Source organism: Eulemur rufifrons, unplaced genomic scaffold (genome assembly GCF_041146395.1).
Source record: "Eulemur rufifrons isolate Redbay unplaced genomic scaffold, OSU_ERuf_1 scaffold_33, whole genome shotgun sequence".
NCBI lineage: Eukaryota > Metazoa > Chordata > Mammalia > Primates > Lemuridae > Eulemur > Eulemur rufifrons.
Genome location: NW_027182816.1, coordinates 345001 through 360475, shown reverse-complemented (window position 1 = coordinate 360475; position 15475 = coordinate 345001).

Sequence of the window (15475 nt, the reverse complement as noted above, 5' to 3'; positions counted from 1 at the left end):
GAAGTGTGCAGAATGGGTCATCGCCACACCACACCATCGTACCCTAGGCCTTGGGCCCAGACCTACATGCAGGTCTCAGGCAGAGCCTCTTCTCACGCATGGCATGGTTTTATTGTAGGCTTGGCTAACTCTGAGAATGGAGGAAGTGTGAGAATTATGGTTATGATTAGGGTTAGGTGTTTGGGGTTAGGGGTTAGTGTTCGCGTGAGGGTTAGGTGTTAGGGATTAGGGGTTAGGGTTAATGTTAGCATTAGGGGTTAACGGTTAGGGTTGGGTTAGGGACTAGAGATAGATTTAGGGTTTGGGTTAGGGTTAGGGTTAGGGTTAGGGGTTAGGGTTAGGGTTAAGGGATAGGATTAGGGTTAAGGGTTAAGGCTTAGGGTTAGCATTAAGGGATAGGGTTAGGGTTAAGGGTTAGGGTTATGGTCCGAGTTAAGGGTTAGGGTGAGGGTTAACAGTTAGGGTTAGGGTTATAAGTTAGGGATAGTGTTAGGTTTAAGGTCTAGGGTTAGGGTTAGAGGTAGCTTTACTGCTAAGATTAGGTCTCGGCATTAAGGTAAGGGTTAGTGTTAGGGTTAAGGGTTAGGGTTAGGTTTAATTGTTAGGATTAGGATCAGAATTAAGGGTTAGGCTTAGGGTTAGGGGATAGGGTTAGGGTTTAGGGTAAACTTTTAAAGTTATGTTTAGGGATAAGGTTAGGGTTAGCGTTTAAGGTTAGGGTTAGTATTAGGGTTGTTTGTAGGGTTAAGGTAATGTTTAGTGGTTAGAATTAGGGTTAGGGATTAGGGGTTACTGTTATGGCTAGGAGTTAGGGTTAGAATTAAGTGATAGGGGTTGTTCTTAGCATAAGTGTTATGCATTAATGTTAGGATAAGTGGTTAAAGTTAGGTTTACGGTGAGGTTTATGTGTTAAGGTGAGCAATAGGATCAGGGTTAGAATTATGAGTGAGGGGTAGGGTTTTGCTTAGGGTATGGGCCCTGTCTGCCCTAGGAGTGGGATTGAGGGGGATGCGATTGTCACCAGAAACCCACTCTATCGTATGCAGGGTATGGGCCCATGGGTTTCTTGTAGGACACTCTGGCAGAGCCTGATTTCACGCATGGTAAAGGAGGTTTGTAAGCTTTCCAATCTCTAAGAAAGTAGGATGTCTGAGAATTAGATTTAAGGTTAGGATTATCGTTATGGTTAGGGATGAAGTTTAATCTTAGGGTGAGGGCTTCGGGTAAGGGGATACGGTTAGTTTTAGGGTTAAAAGTTACTGTTAGGTTTAACAGTTACAGTTAGACTTAGGGTTTAGGTTTAGGGTTAGGGTTAAGCTTAGGGGTTATGGTTTGGTACAGGGTTAGGGTTAAGTGTTAGGGTTAGGGTTAAAGATCATGACAAGGGTTAGAGTTAAGGGTTAGTTTGAGTGTTAACAGTAGGGTTAAGGATAACTTTTAGGGTTAGGGGTTAGGATTAGTGTTAGGGCTGAGATTTAGCGGTTAGTTTAAGGGCACAGGACCTGTTTAATCTATGGTGAGAGTGGTGCACAGGGTCGCTGCGACACAACACCACCGTACGCTGGGCCTTGGGCCAAGACCTACATACAGGACTCAGGTGGAGCCTCTTCTCACGCATGACATGGCTGTATTGTAGGCTTGGTTAACTCTGAGAATGGAAGAAGTGTCAGAAATCGGGTTAGGGCTGGCTGTAGGTGTTTTTAACCCCTAACCCTAACACTAACCCCCTAATCCTAACCCTAACACTAACCCCAAGGTTAAATCTAACCTTAACCCCTACGACAACCCTAACCCTAACCCTAACCCCTCTCACTGTAGAATAAACAGGTCCTGTGCCCTTAAATTAACCACTAAATCTAAGCCCTAACATCAACCCTAACCTCTGACCCTAAACCTAAGCCCTGAGCCTAAAGCCCAACACTAACTCTAAACTCTTACCCTAAAGCTAATCCCTAACCCTAATGCTAACCTCTAAACGTAACCCTAACTGTGAACCCTAAACCTAACCCTAACCTCGAGCGCTAACCATAGCACTTAACTCTAACCCTAAACCTAACATGAACCCTTAATCCTAACACTAACCCTAACCCTAACTCTTAACTTTAACCTTGACTGTTAACCCTCACACTAACCTTTAAACCTAACCTTAATCGTAATCTTTAACCCTAAACCTAATATTTAACCCTAATCCTGTACCAAACCCTAAACCCTAACCTTAAACCTAACCATAAACCTTAACCCTGAACCTAACTGTAACGGTTAAAACTAAGAGTAACCTGTAACGCTACCCGTAACCCCTAACTCTAAGCCTTCACCCTAATACTAACCTTGATCCTTAACCCGAACCCTAACCCTAACCCTAAATCTAATTCTCAGTCTTCTTGCTTTCTTAGAGTTTAGAAAGCCTACAATCCTCCCATGCCATGCGTGAAAGGAGGCTCTTCCACTGTGTCCTGAATGAACCGCTGGGGCCCATAACCAGAGTACGATAGAGTGGGTTCCTGGTGACAATCCCAGCCCCCTAACCCCCCCCCCCGCCTAATGCAGACAAGGCCCGTGCCCTAAGCATAAACTCTACACCTCACCCAAAACTCTAACCCTGAAAATAACATTTAACCCTGATTCTATTGCTCACCTTAGAATGTAAACCTCACTGTAACCTGAACTTTAACCTCTTATCCTAACGTTAATGCATAACACTTACCCTGAGATTAACCCCTATCCCATAATTCTAACCCTATCTCCTAGTCATAACTGTGACAACTAATCCCTAACCCTAATTCTAAACCACTAACACTAACTGTTACCCTACGTAGTTACTGTTACGGTAACCTACTGTTACCCTAACACTGAACCTAACCCTTACTCCTAACGCCAAAGCTATGGCTAAAAATAATGCTAACCCTTGACCCTTTACCCTAACTCCTAACCCTAACCCTAACCCTAACCCAACCTTAGCTCTTAACCCTAACCCTAAACCTTACCCTGACGCCTAGACCTAACACTAACACTAAACTAACACCTAACCCTAATCATAACCCCTAAAGCTAACCCTAACCCTGAACCCTAAACCTAACTCTAACACTTAATACTAACTATATCCCTAACCCCTAACCCCAACCCTAACCCTAACCGTTAACCCTCACCCTAACCCTTAAACCGGACCCTAACACTAAATCTTAACCCTAAAGCTACGCCCAACCCTTAACCATAATCCTATCCCTTAACCCTAAACCTAACCCCTAACCCTAAACCTAACACTAACCCCAATCCTAATTCTAACCATAGCCCTTAATACATCACTACGCCTAACCCCTAACCCTAACCCTAACCCCTAATGCTAATCCTAACACTGAACCCTAAACCTAACCCTATCCCTAACCCTTAAACATAACTCTATCCCTAACCAATAATCCTAAGCCTAATCTTTAACCCTCACCCTAGAGCTTAACTCAAACCGTAACCCTAAGCCTAAACCCCAACCCTAACACTTAACACAAACCCTAAGCCTAAACACTTAACGCCAATCCTATCCTTTAACCCTAACACTAACCCTGATGCCTAATCCTAACCCTAACACTAACCCCAACCATAAATCTAACCCTAGCCCCTAACGCAAAACTAACCCCTAACCCTAACACTAACCCTAAATCCTAGTCCCTAACCACTAAACCTCACTTGAACCCTAACCCCTAACACCAAACCCTTAACCCTAACCATAACCCTATTTCTCACACTACTTCCATTCTCAGAGTTAACCAAGCCTAAAATACAACCATGCAATGCGTGAGTAGAGTTTCCGCATGAGTCCTGCAAGTAGGTCTGGGCCAAAGGCCCAGGATCCGATGGTGTAGTGTCGCATGGAAACATTCTGCACCCTTCTCACCATAGATTACACAGGTCCTGTACCCTTAAACTAACCGCCAAATCAAAGCCCAAACACTGACCCTAACCCCTAACCCTACCTAAGCCCTGACCCTAATGCCCAACACTAACACTAAACGCTTACCCTAAACCTAACCCCTAAATGTAACCTTAACCATGAACCCTAAACCTAACCCAAACCCCTAACCCTAACCATAACACTTAACTCTAACCCTAAACCTAACATGAACACTTAACCCTAACCCTAACCCATAAACCTAACACTTAACCTTAACCCTAACCGTTAACCCTCACACTAAACCTTAACCCTAACCCTAATCCTAATCTTTGAGCCTAAACCTAGCACTTAACCCTTACCCTGTACCAAAACCTAACCCCTAATCTTAACCCTAAGCTTAAACCTTAAAGCTTAACCCTAAACCTAACTGTAACTGTTAAACCTAACACTAACCTTTAACCCTGACCCTAACTGAAACCCCTAACCCTAAGCCCTCACCATAACAGTAACCTATATTGCTAACCCTAACCCTAATCCTAGCCCTAAATTTAATTCTCAGACTTCTTGCTTTCTCAGAGTTTACAAAGCCTACAATCCTCCCATGCCATGTGTAGAAGGAGGCTTGGCCACTGTGTCCGGCATGAAACCAAGGGGCCCATACCCAGTGTATGATAGAGTGGCTTCCGGCATCTATCCCAGCCCTCTAAGCCCCCTCCTAGAGCAGAGAGGGCTCGTGATATAAGCATAAACACTACCCCTCACCCATAACCCTAACCCTGAACATCACAGCTCACCCTGATACTATTGCTCACCTTAACACATCAACCTCACCATAACTCTAACTTGAACCTGTTATCCTAACGTTAATGCATAAGACTTACCCTAAGAACAACCCCTATCCCTTAATTCTAACCCTAACTCCTAGCCACAATTGTAACACCTAATCCCTAAGGCTAATTCAAAACTGCTAAACATTACCTTATCCCTACAAACTAAACCTAACCCTAACCGCTAACCCTAACCGTACACCTAAAAATAACCGTAACACTTGACACTTAACCCTAACCCTTAACCCTGATCCTAATCCTAACAATTAAACCTAACCCTAACTCTTAAGCCTAACACTAACACGTACCCTAATGCCTAGACCTAACCCTAAGAGTAAACGTAACCCCTAACCCTAACCCTAATCCCTAATGCTAACCCTAACACTGAACCCTAATCCTAAGCCTTAAACCTAACTCTATCCTTAACCCATAACCCTAGCCCTAACCGTTAACCCCACACTAACCCTTAACTCGAACTGTAACCCTAACCCTTAAAACTAAACCTAACACTTAACGCTAACCCTAAGCCTTAACGCTTAACCCTTATCCTATCCCTTAACCCTAACTCTAACCCATAACGCTAACCCTAACCCCACTCTAAATCTAACCCTAGCCCCTAACCCAACCCTAACCCCTAAGCCCTAACCCTATCACTAAACCCAACACCTACTCCCTAACCCCTAATCCTCACTCGAAGCTTAAGCCCTAACCCTAAGCCCTCTCCCTGACTAATCTTCATCCCTAACCCTAACCATAATCCTAACCCTAAATCTAATTCTCAGACTTCTTGCTATCTCAGAGTTTTAAAAGCCTACAATTCTCCAAAGCCATGCGTGAAAGCTGGCTCTGCCACAGTGTCCTGCATGAAACCCAGGAGCCCATACTCTGTGCACAATAGAGTGGGTTCCCGGGGACAATCACAGCCCCCTAACTCCCCCTGCTAGTGCTGACAGGGCCCATGCCCTAAGCAAAAACCCTGCACCTCACCCATAACCCTAACCCTGAACATAACACCTAACCCTGATGTTATTGTTCACCTTAACACGTAAACCTCACTGTAACCCTAACTTTAACCCCTATCCTAATGTTATTGCATAACACTTACCCTAAGAACAAACCCTATCCCTTAATTCTAAGCCTAACTCCTAGCATAACCGTAACACTTAATCCCTAACCTTAATTCTAAACTGCTAAACATTACCTTCACCCTACAAACAACCCTAACACTAACCCTAACTCTAACCGCTAACCCTAACCCTAACCATTACCCTGATCATAATCCTAACAATTAAACCTAACCCTAATTCTTAACCCTAACACGAACCATTACCATAATGCCTAGACCTAACCCTAACTGTAACCCTAACCCCTAACCCTAACCCTAACCGCTAATGCTAACCCTAACCCCGAACCCTAAACCTAACCCTAACCCTATCCCTTAAACCTATTACTATCCCTAAACCATTACCCTAATCGCAACTGTTAACCCTCACTCTCACCCTTAACTTGGACCGAAACCCTAACCCTTAACCCTAACCTTAACCCTTACTGCTAATCTTAAGCCTTCACCCTTTACCTTAATCCTATCTTGTAAGCCTAACCCTAACGCTGACCCCTAACCCACCTGAACATTAACCCTAAACCTAAATCTAACGCTAGCCCCTTACAAAAACCTAACACCTAACCCCTGACACACTAATCCTAACTTCTAATTCCTAACCACTAAACTTCACTCAAACCCAAACCTCTAACCCCAAACACATAACCCTAACCATAACCCTAATTCTCACACTTCCTTCGTTCTCAGAGTTGACCAAGCCTACAATAGAGCCATGCCACGAGTGAGAAGAGGCTCTGCCTGAGTCCTGCATGTAGGTCTGGGCCCAAGGCCCAAGTACGATGGTGTGGTGTTGAGGCGACCCAGTCTGCACCCTTCCCACCATAGATTAAACAGAGCATGTGCCCTTAAACTAACCACTAAATCTAAGCCCTAACACTAAACCTAAATCCTAACCCTAAACCTCGGCCCTTATCCTAACGCCCAACAGTAACACTAAACACTCGCCCTAAACTTAACCCGTAACCCGAACCCCTAAATGTAACCCTAACCATGAACCCTAAACCTAACCCTAACCTCTAGCCATAACCATAACACTTAACTCTAAACCTAAATGTTACACGAAGCCTTATTCCTAACCCTAAGCCCAACCCTAACCCTTAATCTTGAACCTTACCATTAACCCTCACACTAACCCTTAACCCTAACCCTAATCCTAATCTTTAACCATAAAGCTAACACTAAAGCCTAACCCTGTGCCAAACGATAAAACCAAACCTTAACCCTAACCCTGAAACTTAACCATAAACGTAACTGTAACTGTTAAAAATAACACAAACCTTAAACCCTAACCCCTAACCCTAAGAGCCCACCCTAACACTAATCTTCCTCGCTAAACATTACCATAATCCTACCCCTAAATCTAATTGTCAGACTTCTTGCTTTCTCAGAGTTTAGAAAGCCTAAAATCCTCCCATGCCATGAGTAAAAGGGGGCTCTACCACTGTGTCCTGCATGAAACCCAGGAGCCCATATCCAGCGTATGATAGAGTAGGTTCCCGGGGACAATCCCATCCCCCTAACCCGAGCCCCCCGCCAAGTGCAGACAGGGCCTGTACGCTAAGTATAAACACTACCCCTAACAGATAACCCTCACCCTGAATATAACACCTGACCCTGATCCTATTGCTCACCTTAAAACATAAACCTCCCCGTAACCCTAACTTATCCCCTTATCTTAACCTTAATGCATAACACCCTGAAAAGAAGCCCCATCCCATAATTCTAATCCTAATCCCCAGCCATAACCATAAGACCTCATCCCTAATTCTAAAATGCCAACCCTAAACTTCACCCTACAAACAACCCTAACCCTAACCCTAACCTCTAACACTAAGACCTCACCCTATCGCTAATCTTCATCCCTAAACCGTACCGTAATCCTAACCCGAAATCTAATTCTCAGACTTCTTGCTTTCTCAGAGTTTTGAAAGCCTACAATCCTACTAAGCCATGCATGAAAGCCCGCTCTGCCACAGTGTCCTGCAAGAAACCCAGAGGCCCATACACAGCGTACGATAGAGTGGGTTCCCAGAGACCACAACCGACCCCTAACTTCGATTCCTAGGGCATACAGGGCCCATGCCCTAAGCATAAACACTACCCCTCACCCATAACCCTATCCCAGAACATAACACCTAACCCTGATCCTACTGCTCACCTTAACACGTAAACCTCACCGTAACCCTAATTTTAACCCCATATCGTAACGTTAATGCATGACAACCTGAGAACAAGCCCTATACTGTAATTCTAACCCTAACTCCTAGCCATAACCATAACACCTAATCTCTAATTCTGAAACACCAACCCTAACCTTAACCCTACCAACAACACTAACACTAACCCTAACCCCTTACCCTAACCCTACGCCTAAAAATAACCGTAACCGTTGATCCTTAGTCATAACCCCTAACCTTAACCCTAACCCTTAACCCTAATCCCAATCCTAACCATTAAACATAACCCCAACTCTTAACCCTAACTCTAACCTTTACCTTAATGCCTAGAGTTCTAACCCCAACACTGACCTACAGTTAGAAGTAACACAAACCCATAATGCTAACCTTAAACCTGAACAATAAACCTAATCCTTAACCATAACACCCTAACCCTAACCCTAACCCTTAACCCTGACCCTAACCCTAAACCTTAACCCTAACCCTAAACCCTAACCCTAAGCCTACCCTTAACCCTAACCCTATCCATTAACCCTAACCGCTAACGATAACACTAACCCCAACCCTAAACCTACCCCTGGCCCCCTAACCCAGAATTAACACCGAACCCGTAACACTAACTCTACCCCTAACCACTAGCACCTAACCATGACTCGAAACCTAACCCCTAACTCGAAACCCCTAACCCCAACCCTAACCTTAATTCTCACACTACTTCCATTCCCGAGTGAAGCAAGCCTACAATACAGCAATGCCATGTGTGAGATGAGGCTCCGCCTGAGTCCTGCATGTAGGTCTTGTCCCAGGGCCCAGGGAATGATGTTGTGCTTTCGTGGTGACTCCGACCGCACCCCTCTCACCGTAGATTAACCAGGTCCTGTGCCCTTAAACTGACCGCTAAATCTAAGCCCTACCACCAACCCTAACCCCTGACCCTGAACCTAAGCCCCGAGCCTAAAGCCCAACACTAACTCTAAACCCTTACCCTAAACCTAATCCCTAACCCTAATGCTAACCCCTAAACGTAACCCTAACCGTGGACAGTAAACCTAACCCTAACCTCTAACACAAACCCTAACACATAACTCTAACCCTAAAACTAACCCTAACCCTTAACCCTAAACCTAAACCCTAACCCTAACCCTTAACCTTAATCTTAACCGTTAACTCTCATGCTAACCTTTAATCCTAACTCTAATCCTAATCTTCAAACCTAAACCTAACACAACCCTAACCCTGTACCAAAACCTAACCCCTCATCTTAACCCTATCCGCAAACCTCAACCCCAAAACGAACTGTAACCGTTAAACCTAACAGTAACCTTAAACCGTAACCCTAATCTGTAACCCTATCCCCTCACCATAACACTACACTTCATCCTGAACCCTAACCATAATCCTAACCCTAAATCTAATTCTCAGACTTCTTGCTTTCTTAGAGTTTAGAAAGCCTGCAATCCTCCCGTGCCATGTGTGAAAGGAGGCTCTACCACTGTGTCCTGCATGAAACCCACGGGCCCATACCCAGAGTCCGATACAGTGGGTTCCCGGTGACAATCCCAGCCCCCTAACCTCCCCCCAGCTTAATGCCGACAGGGCCCATGCGCTAAGCATAAATGATACCTTTAACAGATAACCCTAACCCTGAACATGGCACCTAACCCTGTTCCTATTTCTCCCCTTAACACGTAAACCTCACCGTGAGCCTAACTTTAACCTCTTAACGTAACGTTAATGCATAACCCATTCCCTGAGAACATTCCCTATCCCATAATTCTAACCCTATCTCCTAGTCATAACTGTAACACCTAATCCCTAACCCTAATTCTCCACCACTAAGCCTAACCGTAACGCTGCCTACAACCCTAACACTGACAGGAACCCTTAGTTCTAACCCCAACGCTATGCCTAACAAAAGCCCTAACCCTTCACCCTTCACCCTAACCCCTAAGCATTACCCTAATCTTTAACCGTAATCCTAATCCTAACCATTAAACCTAACCCTAGCTCTTAAAGCTAACCCTAAACCTTACCCTCACGACTAGACCTAACCCTGACACTAACCTAACACCTAACCCTAACCATAACCCCTAAAGCTAACCCTAACCCTGAACCCTAAACCTAACCCTAACACTGAACCTTCACTATATCCCTAACCCTAAGCCTAATCCTAACTGTTAACCCTCAGCCTAACACTTAAACTGGACCATAACACTAAACATTAACACTAACACTAAACTTTAACCCTAACCATAAGCCCAACACTTAACCCTAATCCTATCCCTTAACCCTAAGCCGAACCCTAAGCCCTAACCCTAAACCTAACCCTAACCCCAACCCTAACCCTTAATCTTGACCCTTACCATTAACCCTCACACTAACCCTAATCCTAATCTTTAACCATAAAGCTAACACTGAAGCCTAACCCTGTGCCAAACGCTAAACCCAAACCTTAACCCTAACCCTGAAACTTAACCATAAACCTAACTGTAACTGTTACACCTAACACTAACCTCTAACCCTAACCCCTAACCCTAAGACCCCACCTTAACACTAACCCTAACCCTAAACATTATCATAATCCTACCCCTAAATCTAATTCTCGGACTTCTTGCTTTCTTAGAGTTTAGAAAGCCTAAAATCCTCCCATGCCATGAGTAAAAGGGGGCTCTGCAGCTCTCTCTTGCATGAAACCAGGAGCCCATACCTAGCGTATGATAGAGTGGGTTCCCGGGGACAATCCCATCCCCCTAACCCCAGCCCCCCGCCCAGTGCAGACAGGGCCTGTACGCTAAGTATAAACACTACCCCTAACAGATAACCCTCACCCTGAACATAGCACCTGACCCTGATCCTATTGCTCACCTTAAAACATAAACCTCCCCGTAACCCTAACTTATCCCCTTATCTTAACCTTAATGCATAACACCCTGAGAAGAAGCCCTATCCCATAATTCTAATCCTAACCCCTAGCCATAACCGTAACACCTCATCCCTAATTCTAAAATGCCAACCCTAACCTCACCCTGCCAACAACCCTAACCCTAACCCTAACCCCTAACCCTAAGCCCTCACCCTATCACTAATCTTCATCCCTAAACCGTACCGTAATCCTAACCCTAAATCTAATTCTCAGACTTGCTTTCGCAGAGTTTTGAAAGCCTACAATCCTACTAAGCCATGCATGAAAGCCCGCTCTGCCACAGTGTCCTGCATGAAACCCAGAGGCCCATACACTGCGTACGATAGAGGGGGCTCCCAGCGACCATCACAGACCCCTAACTTCGCCTCCTAGTGCATACAGGGCCCGTGCCCTAAGCATAAACCCTACCCCACACCCATAACCCTAACCCAGAACATAACACCTAACCCTGATCCTACTGCTCACCTTAACACGTAAACCTCACCCTAACCCTAACTTAACCCTTTATCTTAACGATAATGCATGACACCCTGAGAACAAGCCCTATACCGTAATTCTAACCCTAACTCCTAGCCATAACCATAACACCTAATCCCTAATTCTGAAACGCCAACCCTAACCTTAACCCTACCAACAACACTAACACTAACCCTAAAACCCTTACCCTAAACCTACGCCTAAAAATAACCCTAACCATTGATCCTTAGTCATAACCCCTAAAGCTTAACCCTAACCCTTAACGCTAATCCCAATCCTAACCATTAAACATAACCCTACTTAACCCTAACCCTAACCTATACGCTAATGCCTAGAGATCTAACCCCAACACTGACCTACAGTTAACACTAACCCTAACCCCTAATCCTAACCTTAAACCTGAACCATAAAACTAACCCTTAACCCTAACCCTATTCCTAACCCCCTAACTCTAACCCTAACTGTTAAGCCTCACCCTAACCCTTAACCCTGACTCTAACCCTAAACCTTAACCCTAACCCTGAACCCTAACCCTAAGCCTAACCCTTAACCCTAACCCTATCCCTTAACCCTAACCCCTAACCCTAACGCTAACCCCAACCCTAAACCTAACCCTGGCCCCCAACCCAGACTTAACACCTAACCCCTAACACTAACTCTAAACCTAACCACTAATCCCTAGCACCTGACCCTGACTCGAAACCTAACCCCTAATTCGAAACCCCTAACCCCAAACCTAACCCTAATTCTCACACTACTTCCATTCCCAGAGTGAAGCAAGCCTACAATACAGCCATGCCATGTGTGAGATGAGGCTCTGCCTGAGTCCTGCATGTAGGTTTTGTCCCAAGGCCCAGGGAATGATGTTGTGCTTTTGTGGTGACTCCGACCACACCCCTCTCACCGTAGATTAACCAGGTCCTGTGCCCATAAACTGACCGCTAAATCTAAGCCCTACCACCAACCCTAACCGCTGACCCTGAACCTAAGCCCCGAGCCTAAAGCCCAACACTAACTCTAAACACTTACCCTAAACCTAATCCCTAACCCTAATGCTAACCCCTAAACGTAACTCTAACCACGAACAGTAAACCTAAACCTAACCTCTAACACAAACCCTAACACATAACTCTAACCCTAAAACTAACCCTAACCCTTAACCCTAAACCTAAAACCTAACCCTAACCCTTAACCTTAATCTTAACCGTTAACTCTCATGCTAACCTTTAATCCTAACCCTAATCCTAATCTTCAACCCTAAACCGAACACAACCCTAACCCTGTACCAAACCCTGACCCCTCATCTTAACCCTATCCGCAAACCTCAACCCCAAAACGAACTATAACCGTTAAACCTAACAGTAACCTTAAACCGTAACCCTAATCTGTAACCCTATCCCCTCACCATAACACTACACTTCATCCTGAACCCTAACCATAATCCTAACCCTAAATCTAATTCTCAGACTTCTTGCTTTCTTAGAGTTTAGAAAGCCTGCAATCCTCCCGTGCCATGTGTGAAAGGAGGCTCTACCACTGTGTCCTGCATGAAATCCACGGGCGCATACCCAGAGTCCGATACAGTGGGTTCCCGGTGACAATCCCAGCCCCCTAACCTCCCCCCAGCCTAATGCCGACAGGGCCCGTGCGCTAAGCATAAATGATACCTTTAACAGATAACCCTAACCCTGAACATGGCACCTAACCCTGTTCCTATTTCTCCCCTTAACACGTAAACCTCACCGTGAGCCTAACTTTAACCTCTTAACGTAACGTTAATGCATAACCCATTCCCTGAGAACATCCCCTATCCCATAATTCTAACCCTATCTCCTAGTCATAACTGTAACACCTAATCCCTAACCCTAATTCTCCACCGCTAAGCCTAACCGTAACGCTGCCTACAACCCTAACACTGACAGGAACCCTTAGTTCTAACCCCAACGCTATGCCTAACAAAAGCCCTAACCCTTCACCCTTCACCCTAACCCCTGAGCATTACCCTAACCTTTAACCGTAATCCTAATCCTAACCATTAAACCTAACCCTAGCTCTTAAAGCTAACCCTAAACCTTACCCTCACGACTAGACCTAACCCTGACACTAACCTAACACCTAACCCTAACCATAACCCCTAAAGCTAACCCTAACCTGAACCCTAAACCTAACCCTAACACTGAACCTTCACTATATCCCTAACCCCTAAGCCTAATCCTAACTGTTAATCCTCACCCTAACACTTAAACTGGACCATAACACTAAACATTAACCCTAACACTAAACTTTAACCCTAACCATAAGCCCAACACTTAACCCTAATCCTATCCCCTAACCCTAAGCCCTAACCCTAAACCTAACCCTAACCCCAACCCTAACCCTTAATCTTGACCCTTACCATTAACCCTCACACTAACCCTAATCCTAATCTTTAACCATAAAGCTAACACTGAAGCCTAACCCTGTGCCAAACGCTAAACCCAAACCTTAACCCTAACCCTGAAACTTAACCATAAACCTAACTGTAACTGTTACACCTAACACTAACCTCTAACCCTAACCCCTAACCCTAAGACCCCACCTTAACACTAACCCTAACCCTAAACATTATCATAATCCTACCCCTAAATCTAATTCTCGGACTTCTTGCTTTCTTAGAGTTTAGAAAGCCTAAAATCCTCCCATGCCATGAGTAAAAGGGGGCTCTGCAGCTCTCTCTTGCATGAAACCAGGAGCCCATACCTAGCGTATGATAGAGTGGGTTCCCGGGGACAATCCCATCCCCCTAACCCCAGCCCCCCGCCCAGTGCAGACAGGGCCTGTACGCTAAGTATAAACACTACCCCTAACAGGTAACTCTCACCCTGAACATAGCACCTGACCCTGATCCTATTGCTCACCTTAAAACATAAACCTCCCCGTAACCCTAACTTATCCCCTTATCTTAACCTTAATGCATAACACCCTGAGAAGAAGCCCTATCCCATAATTCTAATCCTAACCCCTAGCCATAACCGTAACACCTCATCCCTAATTCTAAAATGCCAACCCTAACCTTCACCCTACCAACAACCCTAACCCTAACCCTAACCCCTAACCCTAAGCCCTCACCCCATCGCTAATCTTCATCCCTAAACCGTACCCTAATCCTAACCCTAAATCTAATTCTCAGACTTGCTTTCGCAGAGTTTTGAAAGCCTACAATCCTACTAAGCCATGCATGAAAGCCCGCTCTGCCACAGTGTCCTGCATGAAACCCAGAGGCCCATACACTGCGTACGATAGAGTGGGCTCCCAGCGACCATCACAGACCCCTAACTTCGCCTCCTAGTGCATACAGGGCCCGTGCCCTAAGCATAAACCCTACCCCACACCCATAACCCTAACCCAGAACATAACACCTAACCCTGATCCTACTGCTCACCTTAACACGTAAACCTCACCCTAACCCTAACTTAACCCCTTATCTTAACGATAATGCATGACACCCTGAGAACAAGCCCTATACCGTAATTCTAACCCTAACTCCTAGCCATAACCATAACACCTAATCCCTAATTCTGAAACGCCAACCCTAACCTTAACCCTACCAACAACACTAACACTAACCCTAAAACCCTTACCCTAACCCTACGCCTAAAAATAACCCTAACCATTGATCCTTAGTCATAACCCCTAAAGCTTAACCCTAACCCTTAACGCTAATCCCAATCCTAACCATTAAACATAACCCTACTTAACCCTAACCCTAACCTATACGCTAATGCCTAGAGATCTAACCCCAACACTGACCTACAGTTAACACTAACCCTAACCCCTAATCCTAACCTTAAACCTGAACCATAAACCTAACCCTTAACCCTAACCCTATTCCTAACCCCCTAACCCTAACCCTAACTGTTAAGCCTCACCCTAACACTTAACCCTGACTCTAACCCTAAACCTTAACCCTAAACCTGAACCCTAACCCTAAGCCTAACCCTTAACCCTAACCCTATCCCTTAACCCTAACCCCTAACCCTAACGCTAACCCCAACCCTAAACCTAACCCTGGCCCCCAACCCAGACTTA